Source organism: Palaemon carinicauda, chromosome 24 (genome assembly GCF_036898095.1).
Source record: "Palaemon carinicauda isolate YSFRI2023 chromosome 24, ASM3689809v2, whole genome shotgun sequence".
Lineage (NCBI taxonomy): Eukaryota > Metazoa > Arthropoda > Malacostraca > Decapoda > Palaemonidae > Palaemon > Palaemon carinicauda.
The window spans coordinates 9,226,759-9,240,214 of NC_090748.1; the positions used below are offsets into that span (position 1 = coordinate 9,226,759).

The 13,456-nt window shown below is 32.2% G+C and overlaps 1 protein-coding gene across 1 annotated transcript in view; it reads right to left on the reverse strand.

Annotated features, from left to right (window-relative positions):
* Nucleotides 1–201: 201 nt before the first annotated feature.
* qvr (protein quiver) overlaps nucleotides 202–13,456 on the reverse strand; it is a 141,999-nt gene continuing 128,744 nt past the window's right edge. Inside the window, exons 7-8 of the mRNA XM_068348037.1 lie at nucleotides 8,126–8,422; nucleotides 202–5,518 (exon numbers count right to left, since the gene is read on the reverse strand). The gene's annotated coding sequence lies outside the window, so the exon portion shown is untranslated. The remainder of the gene's footprint in view (nucleotides 5,519–8,125; nucleotides 8,423–13,456) is intronic.

Consider the following 13,456-nt stretch of genomic DNA (forward strand, 5'->3'; position numbering starts at 1 on the left):
ACTGACCTATTTTTCCCTGTTGTATCCCTTGGGCTTATAGCATCTTGCTTTTCCAACTAGGTTTGTAGCTTGGCTAGTAGTAGTAATAATAATAATAATAATAATAATAATAATAATAATAATAATAATAATAATAATAATATTAGAACCAAACGGTCAATAATGACATCTGGTTGTCAGGATTAACAAGAAAATAGCAAATAAGTATATAAAAATTTATTAAAATTACAAAGCGAATGATCAACAATGATGATTATATTGCGCTGATTATTTAATAATCACTTGTCGCGTGGGCTACTTTCATCAACTGTAACTGGGGCGTTGTGACTAACACTGCAGGTCGCAATGTACTTGAAAGCAAAGCAATTCTTAGGTCAACTGCAAATCTGATTCACGTAACAAATGATTAAAATCCCTAAATTTCTCTAATTCATGAGTCTACGGAGTATGATAAAGTCCCAGATAACCCCCTACTTGAATATTTTGAATGTAATTTTCTGAGTAATATTGGTAAAGAATAGATTTCGAATTAGCAACACACTACATTACAATTCCTCTCGTGATATTACAATTCCTAAAGGAATGTCTAGGTAGTTCACACACGGCCTGCAGTGAAAAGTCTCAACCTTAGCAAGCAACAAACGATCAAGAACAAAACAATGAAATCTGTGGAAGATGACGAAAGTTATGTAATACCCGATTAGAACAGAATACAATTAATTTATCTGACTTAAAATGAAATATTGATAATAATCCAAAGTATATTCCTTTGATGTACTGAACACAATATTATTCATCATCATCATTATAGATTAAATTCTCTTTAAAAAAAGAGCATCATGAAAACAGTTCGTCAAAATCCACAGCTCTATTGAGAAATAATTTTTTTTGTGTATGCATGAATTACAAATTATGGCCTTTGCTGAGAGCGATTGGGCGATTAATACAAATATGAATGTTAAATATTTCCCTTGCATGATAAAAAGACCTTAAAAAGAGCTCACAAAATCTTTTATGCAAAGATTTCACAAAAGTTCCTGATGTGATTGGTTACAGGTGCAGTACAACGTGAAGAAAAATTTGCTTTTTCCAAAGCCGTTTTACTGATTGCTTCATTTCACTTCTATATATTGGAATTCGTGCATCAAAAACAGATTTTTGTTTATGGAAACCAATGCAAGTGGCGAGACCTTATACAATTTTCTTTCCGTAAAAGAAAATAAAACATTATAACAGTTTTCACAATCCATTATAAATGCTAATTTTGCTTGAGCCATTTCTATATTCAGTATCTGCTCAACTTGATAATACTTTTATTATATAGTAGAGGATGTTTGTCCACAGGGCTGGTGAGAATCGCGATTGATGTATAAACTCCATGCTAAAGCTGTGAATATATCATGAACTATTGATCATCTCCAGATTATCTAGAGTTGGATGTTGACCAAGAATTAATCTTTACCTCGTGCATCTCGCCTCTTAAAAACAACACCCAGTTTGATAAAGGGGGAGACCCTATGAAGCCTGCAGACACTACACTGAGCTGGATCGTGGCCACCTGTTCTCGGTGGTCTAACGGCTGGATACACTCTTCAAGAAATGGCTCATGCGCCGAATGACGGATGGTCTCATAGTCAAGGCTCTATACTATGCTGTATCTGGTATTGCCTTATAATGATTTACTGTTGGATGATGATTAAACTATACAAAAGAGAATAAAATCACTCCGCAACTGCAGCAATAACATAGTAAAATAATGAATATATATGGAAAAGGGTAAATATGTTAAACTGGTTGACTAAAACTATGAAATAACGAAAGGAAGGAAGGAGGAGCCTTTTCAAATACTCGAAAGACCAGCCATGGCAAATTGATGGTGACTGGGGGGGGAAGCCCAAATCCCTTAACTAAGCGAGGGAGGTGCCAGACAAGTCCTCCATTACTCCTCTTCGCTCCTCTGATTAATTCTGGATATTAACTCTACTTCTCTCAAGGTTCTGATTCTTCTTGAAAATAAACACTTCGTTGATAGGCAAGTAGTGTGACGTCACTGTAATAAAAAAAAAGCTCTTGTATGCCTTTCTCTTTGTAAGTAATCCAGTTAGAGGTAAGGCATCTTGACGTATCATAATATGGTATTATGCTTATATATATAATATATAATGTATGCATATTCTAATGATTTGAATATCCATTTTTTTTAGTTTGAAGACGCCTCACTGTTTGCTAAAAGTATATATATGTACAATTCTACAATATCTCAATAAAAATTCTTCTACTAGGATTGCATCCAAGCCTAGAAAACAGGCTGGCTTCAATAAATTCATGCTTCAGATATTAGTGACTTGGGCAACGTCAATCCAAAACCAAAAGAAACGGCCATAGTTAAGCTAATCCTTAGACATTTCTCTACTTCCACAGAAATTATGAAAATGTATCTAAGTGGCCCTTTGGATTGGCATACCTCAGGTGTCTAAAAGTCTGAGTAGTAAATTAACACCTCAAAGAGTTGCTGACTGGGCTATTTCTTGCTCACTATTCTCTTAGATGGTCCAAATTCAAGTTTACAGTACACTAGGTTCTGGAAAAACTCACCATCTAAATTTAGAGATTTCATAATTTGAGAATTCATTGTTTGTGGTTACAAAGACTGAGACAATCCAGAGAACTAGTGATCGCTTCAAGAGCCCAGCAACATTCACTCAGGTAAATAAATCAAACTTTAGAATATCTATATGAAATGGAGGGAAAAATTGGAATATATGGTTTAATGGTGGCAATGGTAACTAGAAGCACGTATTATAGGGCAGGGATATTTCAATGGTGACTGATTTATATATGACTTGAAAGATTTAATTGTAGCTCAAGGTATTACAAAATGGCTTAAGAACCTTAACTTTTAGCTTTTCTGCTTTTTATCTTGAACAAGGGTAGTTCCTAATAGATATGATTCTATGCTTCAAGGAGACCCTGTTGGGTCTTTTCTTAATTCATTCTATTCAGTTATCAATTGAGTTAAATCCCGACTGATATGCGAACCCTACAATCAGGGATAAGGTATAAGACAGTCACCAACAGAAGGCTTGTTGCCCTGTAGAACGTGCTGTAGGCCAACACCCTGCGACAGTGCTCAGAGTTTCTGGGTATGGTCTGTACACCAATAAGAACACTTCCTCAAAATTCATTGGTTGCTAACAAAGCTAACTGGTGAAAAATATATATATCTAAAGATTATACAGCATATGAACAGCTATAAATGTACTTAACAAATAAAATTATAAACAATAACAGCTGAGCATATTAAAGTATTATTTTGAGGAACGATTCTAACTACCAGACAAACTATCCCAGTCATATTCTTTTTTTATCCAATTCTGAACACTACCTATCACGTATAAGTGCAAAACTCTCAGTCAAAAGTATCATCAACGGTCTGGCTGGCTGTGTCTAAGAAGAAAATTCTGCATCACACGCATGGTTCTGGTTTAACTTCAAATGAACGAGACTGGATCACTGACATATAGATCTATGGATGGAGGCATTAAAAAGGGGGGAAACTACAAAAATCCTCATAGCTGCGCCTCCTCCCATCTCCAATCGAAGACGACATCTAAGAACCACGAAAGCCAACGTAGCTTCTAAGTTGATATGGATCATGCAACTCTAATTGCATCAACTCTAAAAGACCGAGTTCTTCGGATATTAACATCTACAGTGAATAAACCGTCCCTGAAGACTGAAAACTTCTGTATCTAACGAAACAGTCAATGATGGAATGTATTACTTTTAAGTAAAATCGAGACTTCTTGGAATCATCTTCCTAGACACACTTTTTTTTATCAAGATGATTAAAATCGAATATCACTCCTTTAAATATCCATGAAAAAAAGTTATTGTAAACATCTTGTCTTAAGAAGGTTAATTAGTTGTGTTGTGATATAACAGGAGTGCAATAATTGTGCCCATCCTACAATCTGGAACAATTAAAAAAACCTAATACAGATCTGATCAATATCCAGTGAATAAATAATTGTTACAATTCCTTTTTTCTCTTTCTCTCTATGTATGCAATCGTAGTTGGTAAGAGTTACATCATAATTACTTAAAGCATACAACTAGATGACACAGTGACCAGCCCTACTTCTCTTATGACAGTTTTTATAAAGTCGCTCTTCTTTCTTGTCCTCTAAAGAAATGATAATAGCACCTATCTTGCAAACGACTAAGGATATTCAACTAAATGAAAACTATGGCTTGTTCTATACTGCAGATTTACACATAACTACAAGATATGTACATGGATTGCTATAAAAAAAATGCAACACCTTGACAGTTATGGTATCCTGAGGTCGGTTCTGTAGTTAAAGAGCTTTTTGATGAAGTCCACTCTATAGAATACATGCCTCAAGTGCACACACACATACATTTGTGTGTGTGTGTGTGTGTGGATTATGCATGAGCACCCTACAACTATTATGTCTAATACTCTATGAAAGAGAAACCTTTGATTTAGTTTGATTTAAAGTAAATATAAAAAAAAAAAATTCTCACCATTTCCTGGCTCCTTCAAGATGTAACGAGTGAAGATATTTGATAAAATCAAAACAATTATGAACATCAAAAAGCACTTTGCCCCACAGAACACTTCTCTTAACTCATTCGCCTTTCATTCTACCGTGTTATAAAAAAGGGAAAATATCTCAACAACCTACTGATATACTTCACAAGTCGAAGTTTAACAAAATTTAATAGTAATAAAACAAACAGTGGACTGAGATGATATGAAGTTAAAAAGAACACTATGGGTACAACACATATCGATTTTGCATTGTATTTCATTGTTATTATCACTGCAACAATGCCAAAGTGAAACAAATGGTTAACGAATATTAATCAAATCACAATGACGGACACAATTCTGTGTCACCAGTAAAATTCCATTGGGATTATTATTACTGTTATATGTATTTACAAACTAGGCTAATATTAAGATAACAATGCTTTGATTGAAAATTTCCTTAAGCAATATCACTCCATATACTGTTCGTTAAACTCCTTCCCATCTGCCTTCCATATCTTTGTAAAGCTTTTAACGAAATACAAGAAGACAAAATTTTCGACAACTTGTCATTTGAAGAAGGAGCTCTGTTTGAACCTCTTGGATATCACAACTTCCCGTTGTCTTCTCTATTTGACTCAGCTTTTGAGACAATTCTTATTGTAAAGAAATATTATTGTCACAGTGGCTACGGCCTCTTCCGTTTCATGTCCCTCTTGGCATCATTTCCAACCGTCAGGAGACGAAATTGCTAAATTTCCTTTTTTAGTCCTGGAGTTTTGCATGGTGGGTACATGGGGCTTCCAACACAGCGTCCAACACAGACTTCTTTTCTTCATCAAAATCAAAACCCTTCCTCTATTGAGTCCGCCTCTTGATGTTGTCGACTTCTCTCTCTCTCTCTCTACGCTTGCAGGCAAACGTCACCAACCCTCAATACGACTTCGCCAATAGTCTAATCTGGCAATAATTACAAAAAAATATTAGCTTGCTAAGAAATGATGCTATTTTTTCATGAGTTTTGGATGAAAAAAGGAAGCACTTTGGATACTAATAAATGATACTAATAATAGATAAAAAGTGTTCAGAGATAAGAAGACGAATTAATAGTTAAAAAAATTGTCAGTGCATCTTACTCTATATGCTATAAGTACATAAAATATTAAAGTATTACGATGGTAAGGTGAAATGTTGCAGGGTGCTTCATTATTTATGGTTTTAGATTGGTTCGTCTAACGATGGGGAAAAGGAATAGACAAGAAAATATTTCAAGAACTCCGATACAAGGTGATGGAAAATGGAAAACTCCTTCACAAAGAGTGCAACAAATATAAGAGTGAAACTAAAAGTGTGAATAATTAGTTTGAGATAGATACAGCATACATCCATTTGCTTTACGTGAAGATGAATAATTGAATAATATATTCTTTCTAGGTATCTCCTGGCAATAAAAAAAAAAGGCAGATTCACTTTGAAATACGAACTAATATCTTCTAGTTTTTTTTTAATGAAAATGAAATAAGATGAACATCGCTTACCCTGTCGACGGGAATTACCTGGAAGATTCCTAAACTCTGAAAAGCTTGGAGGGATAGGCCATAGCTAGACCAGAGAAAGCTAGTGGCAAAACTTATAATTTGAACCGAGCTTGGAACGAATTAACAATTTAATCACACTATTCAGTTTACTAATAAGACCTATTGAGGTACGATATAGAGAGAGAAAAAAAAAAAAAAATCTATGAAAATAATAAGTGTGGTTTTTTACCATTGAATTTTTATCACACGTAGGCCTACTTACTAGAACGAGAACGCTAATTCAGTGAATGAATTAATAGATTAATCACACTATTTGGGTTACCGATAAGGCCTACTGGGTGACGTCATAGGCACGGCAAAAAAAAAAATCCATTAAAATAATATTTTTATAAATTAATTTTCAAGTACTTTCTAGAACGAGAAGACCAGTCCAGTGAATAAAAAAAATGGTAAGATTTTGAGTTTTTAAAAAAATGGGTGTTATCTATATTCAAAATCACAAATTGGTCCTGAATATTAATTTTCCTTAATTGAAAAATTGTAAATATATTCATACGTTGGATAAGTTTATAAATAGATGTTTAATATTAATAAATTATCCATTAATCACGAGATACGTCAATATCGAAGCCTACCGGTTACTACCTCTAAGTGAATCTAAGGATGACCAAAATAACTATTATCTATTGTTTATTTCTCATCTATTGTTTATTTCATTATTTTTTCTATTGTTTATAACCCGTTCGCACTACGGCATTGTGGAAAGCATTTGTTTCTTTTTTTTCTTTGTTATCAAATAGAAAAAATAAGAGCTAATTTTTCCCTATTGACATTTCATTGGTAATTCAGGTCATAGAAGAAAAAGGGGATACCAAAAAAAAAAAAAAAAAAAAAAATCTTCTGACAAAGGAACGAAAATACAGAGGTCAGCCTAGGTTTCAATATTTTCTTTTTTTAAATCTAGAGAAGCCTAAGTTTCAATAATTCATTTTTTTTCAAATCTAGAGAAACCTGTTTCAATAATTTTTTTTTCCAAATCTAGTGAAAAATTCCACATGTTACAATGATAAAAAAGGGATATAATAATATTCTGACAAAGGAACGAAAATACAGAGGTCAGCCTAGGTTTCAATATATTTTTTTTTTAATTTAGAGAAACCTAAGTTTTAATAAAAAAAAAAATTCAAATCTAGAGAAACCTGTTTCAATATTTTTTTTTCCAAATCTAGTGAAAAATTCCACATGTTACAATGATAAAAAAGGGATATAATAATATTCTGACAAAGGAACGGAAATGAACACAAAATACAGAGGTCAGCCTAGGTTTCAATAAGAATAAAGATAAGAATAAGAATAATAAGAAAAGGGGATAAAAAAAAATCTTCTGACAAAGGAAAAAATTACAGAGGTCAGTCTAGGTTTCAATATTTTTTTCTTTTCAAATTGAGAGAAACCTATGTTTCAATAATTTTTTTCCAAATCTAGAGAAAAATTCCACATAGTATTACAATGATAAAAAGGGGATACAAAAATATTCTGACAAAGGAACGAAAATACAGAGATGGTCAGCCTAGGTTTCAATGATTTTCTTTTCAAATCTAGAGAAAAAAATCATCATATTATTACAATGATAAAAAGGAGGGTACAAAATCTTCTGACAAAGGAACGAAAATGAACACAAAATACAGAGGTCAGCCTAGGTTTCAATATTTTTTTTTTCTTTTTTCAAATCTAGAGAAAAAAATCATCATATTATTACCATAATTAAGAGAATCAAGGAAAAGTGAAGATTAATAAATTTCCCATAGTATTTCACGAACCTTTCTTTAATTCTTTTGGGAAGAAGCTAAGGTATATCACATATTCAGTATTCCTTATCATCCATTTATCTGAATTTGTAACTTTTCAATTTCCATGAACCCATTCTAATTTAGAACCATAAAGAATAATTGTATAAAGTAAGCATGAGCTAAGAAACCAAAGCTGAAAATATAATTGAATAACTATAAATACAAAACCTAATCTTTACCTTAATCATATTGCAAACACAAGAACTCGGAAACAGTTTCATTTTCGTAGTCAAAAGGATAAAGAAAAAAAAAATTCACTTTCGTCTTAGCTTTGAAGAAGAAGTATGGCGGGAAAGTTCTTTTTACTTTTGTTGTTGTTGTCTTTTTTTATTATTGTTTAGAAGAACAAGCACTAGGAGGGGGTAGTGAGAGAATATATGAGGGTTGGGGGAGGGGAGGGGGGGCCAAGAGAAGGACCACCCCCCCATCAGCTCGTCCCCCTCAACCCCCCATTTAGGAACCCCTGGAGCGTTTCACTGGGGAAGGGAAAAAAATAAACTGTTAGAAACATATCCTTATATAAAGTATATTGGTTACAATTTTGATATATGTATGTATGAGTGTGTGTATATGTATATATATATATATGTATATATATATATAATATAACTCAATAATCTTACACATATATAATGTGTATGATATATATATATATATATATATATATATATATATATATATAAATTATATAACCGCGTAAGCCAAAGTAAAGATCACTAGTATAGTGTATACTTTAATGTTACACACACATACACACACACACACATATATATATATATATATATATATATATATATATATATATATATATATATAATTTGTGCAAGTGTGGAGACACGCCTATATATATATATATATATATATATATATATATATATATATATATATATATACTGTATATATATACACACACACACACACACACATATATATATATATATATATATATATATATATATATATATATATGTGTGTGTGTGTGTATGTATGTATGTATGTTAAAAAGTTTGTACGTAAGTTATCTATATGCTTTCCTACATTTGTATCTATAAAAATATATATTCATAAAATAACGTTGGAAAGATAAAACACAAGCGTTGTGTCTAAATGACATAAAAATTAGTTCTAGATATAGAACAATGCAAGACCAGCAAACATTCCAAGTAATGTAAATAAAATGGAATAATATATCATAATTATTTCTATTACTCAGGATTTATAATTAATTCTTGTACTCAGAATTTATCAATAGATTAACGAAAATTTAACAGAAACTCATTTCGAGAAATCTGTGTATATCAATAAATATAGGCCTACTGCGGTTTTTTTTTTATATAATAATCAAGATTTTATTTTCATGGAGAGTATATGTATGTAATTTTATGTTTATATGTTTTAGAAAACCTACAACTTTGAAAACATCTTTATTTTCTAATGAACTCGAAAAATTTAATTTTTAAAAACAATAAGCATTTTATTTTCTCCGATAGTATATATAGGTAATTTTTCATGTTTATATATTAAGAAAACCTACAACTTCGAAAACATCTTAATTTTTTTCCCCAATGAACCCAGAAAATTTAATTTCGAAACAAAAGAAAAAAATTAATTTATTTTATTTTCACAGATAGTATATATAGGTAATTTTTCATGTTTATATATCAAGAAAACCTACAACTTCGAAAACATCTTAAATTTATTTTCTCAATGAACTCAGAAAATTTAATTTTTAAAAGCACCCAAAATTTTATTTTCACGGAGAGCATATAGAGGTAATTTTTCATTTTTATATATTGTTTAAGAAAACCTACGACTTCAAAACATAATTTTTTTTCTAAATGAACCCAGAAAATTTAACTTTGAAAAACAATTAGTAGAAAACAAGATATCTCTTTGATTTTCTTTGTTCTGAGTATTATGACAAAATTTGCATGTAAGGCATTGGTTGACAGCGCATCTGAAATGAAAAGAAATAAAAATTAACAAGCAAAATCGAACAATCAATGATTCCTCTATTATGTGCTTGCTTGCTCTTCCTTATTACAATCTATTCAAGCAATATGTTAGAAATTTTGTGATAATGTTCCACTTCCTGATACAGACAAACTAACATTCATAAAAGTAATTTATCAAACGAAAAGAGCAGCAATAATATCAATTCTAGTAATAGAAGAATTATTTGATCTCGATTTTATCACGGCTTATAATAAGCAAAGTAATATAAGAAATTAATTCTTCGACCACAACTTAATTTGTACTAAACATCTAATTCACTAGGACAGACAGAGGTCTATACAACCACTTTTCCCATCAATGCATTTGATTCCATGCGTATAATAAATTCGATTACCTAAGGATATTCACTTAACATAGGGGGAAACAAAGTATAAAAATATAATAATTAATTAGTGAATCTATAATATATAATATAAACACATGCATAAAGTAAATGACAATGTAACTCTGCAATCAATAGAAATCACATAAGATACATACAAGTGTGAATGGTGTAAAAAACCAGAGCAGTGCAATAACAAACCAAGTATTTCATCGCAAAAAAATATAGCATGCCAAATCACTTCATAATCCAACAGTATAGCTGCAAAAATACCTTATATGCTTGTGGATCATTATTAATTAAAGAGAGTTCCACCGGAACTTCAGAACATTGGCGAAAATCTCAAAAACATCAAGTTAACATTAAAGTATTTAACTTATAACATTTTAACACAGAGCTCAAAGTATAATACCAATTTGTAAAATAGAATAAAAAAGTAAAATACATATATTTCGTATGCACACTTCACCGAGAGATTGAATGAAAGGGGCTTTGCATGGACTTTCGACAGATGCGTTCGAATGTGCATGCAAAAAATAAAATAATTCGAGTAGGAATGTCAACGATTTGAAAGGAACCTAGTGACTAGGACTGGCCTGGTTTTAGTCAAGGCCTACTGTATATACATATTAGACCTTGGTTTTAGTCAAGGTCTATATAAATATTAGACCTTGGTTTTAGTCAAGGTCTACATACGTAATAGACCTCGGTTTTAGTCAAGGTCTATAAACATAATAGACCTTGGTTGTAGTCAAGGTCTATAAACATAATAGACCTTGGTTTTAGTCAAAGTCTACAGTATATACATAATAGACCTTGGTTTTAGTCAAGGTCTATAAACATAATAGACCTTGGTTTTAGTCAAGGTCTATAAACATAATAGACCTTGGTTTTAGTCAAGGTCTATAAACATAATAGACCTTGGTTTTAGGTCATGAGAAAAATCGTAGACCTCTATAGAAATTAGCTCGCAAGGATGTCAACATCACGATAGCATGTTTTTAGCAAAGTATTTCATCCTGGACGGATATGACTAGCATAGCATCGAGAGAGAGAGAGAGAGAGAGAGAGAGAGAGAGAGAGAGAGAGAGAGTCCGTAATTAGTGTTATTACAGTTTCCATGTTTTTAATTTTATGTGAAACTGACTACCTGTCTCGTCATAAATGAAAGCTGCAGCATATCTTGTCAAACCCTTAATAGAATGAATGCCCTTCGATAAACCTATGGCCATATTGGAAAAAATACGGATATGTAAGCAAATTTATAAACAATCAATTAGTTTAAAAAGTTACGTGCCACCTCCACAGTAAACAATTGGAGACTACAGTATAAGGCATCCTAACCGCCTATGGTCTTCTGCTGAAAGACAGGATTCCTTCAATTAAAATAAATGTCTTAGTCCTAATTTATTTTTATCCTTTGTCAAAGTCTACCTACAATTAGCAGAGCTTAAGGTCCTACAGTGAAACAAGTTTCATAAAACGCAGTTTGAGAGGTTACGCAAGCAAATGTTACACCGGAAACTTGAAGTGTACAAGTCAAGTTACGTTATTAGTCGAATTAATTAAATTTTAACCGGTATAAAGATAAATTTTACTTGTCATCGCAAAATAGGACTCCTCTCTCATATGTCTCTGATTGCCCAGTTTATTACCTACCTGCCCTTTTCTGAACCTAATGCGTCTTTCGTTACCTAACTTCCTAGCGACTGCAGCATTACACAACGGAAGACAATAAAGGGAAGACCGGGAAATCGCACGAATTTCCGTTAGTATGGTGCGTAAGCAACAGATGGCGCTGATCAGTTGGTTCAATATTTTGTTTACATCTAGATTCGAGGTAAAAAAAAAAAAAAGTTTAAGGTATATTTTGTAGGAAAGCGATACCCACAGTAGTGATTCCTCTCAACGGTTTAAATTCCAAAAATAGGTGTGCTAAGTCCGTAGTTGTTTTTTTAATTTAGTTGGGCGCGTCGCAAATAGATGGCTCTGATCAGAGCTAATGCGTACGGGTTTATTTTGTAGAGGATCTTCGTGGTCTCCCCTTTACTGTCTTTGTTACACAGCCGATTTTATGAAGTAATCCCATGTCATCTGCAACCTTATGCTTCCTCTATCCAGAACTTTTCTCAAGTTCATTTGCACACATTCATCTGGTGCTTGAATTCTTCAATTATATTGTGTGCATATTCATGTTTAGGACAGGTAATGTTTTATCATATCTCCTGAAATAAAATCTAATCCTTCAATTAAATGGGGAAGCTACCTAGTTCCTACACATTCGGAAACAAATATAGGACACGAGAATAAGGTTTGCATAATGTTTCTAAATAATCCAAGTCATTAAAAAGAAAATTAAAGTGGTAAAATAAGCAAACAGCTTTCAATAGGCCTAGCACAAGCGTCATGCACCTGAGCATAATTTTTCATTCAAACTGATTAATTATAAAAAAACAAAACCAGTTGAATCCTGCTGGTATGCGAAGACACAAGAACAATCCTTCTAGCTCTACAAAACCTCAACATTTCACAAGTACTTTTTATTAGAGTAAATTATAAATAATCTATAAACCGCAACTTACTGTCCCTTCGTAAGAAGATAGCATCGGTCTACCTTCGGTGAAACCACACTAGAGATAAAGCAGTGGGTGATGACAATCCCAGAGGAGACAAAACCACGGAAATTAATTTCCTCGAAGCAGCAAGAAAATGCGAAGCTTGAATAGAGCAAGTGAGCAAATATGATTCTCAAAGGAAAATCTCACCTTCGCGAAGAAAGTCTTCAAAATTTGTCTCCTTTCTTGGCGGCCATGAACTCACCTCACAGGAGGGGGGATCTTTCTCGTCTTTTTGTCGAAGAACCATTTGGGATAGTCAGACTATTAGCATTTGGCACTAACTATTTTAAATAGTTTTACTATTGGTTTTTGTAACAAAGACCGGATAATTATTGATTTAAATGGGGCAACAAGCAACAATTTACACAGAATAGTCACACTATTATATTCATAGACAAATATATGAAAAATCTTATCTAGAAATTAAGAGTATTTCTAAAATCATACTCAATTCTCTCTTCGTCACTATTCTAACGCATAAAATATCTATACTTTAAAACTGAAATAAAATTAACAAAAGCTAATTATAAAAATTTTGCTGAATACTCAGCTTC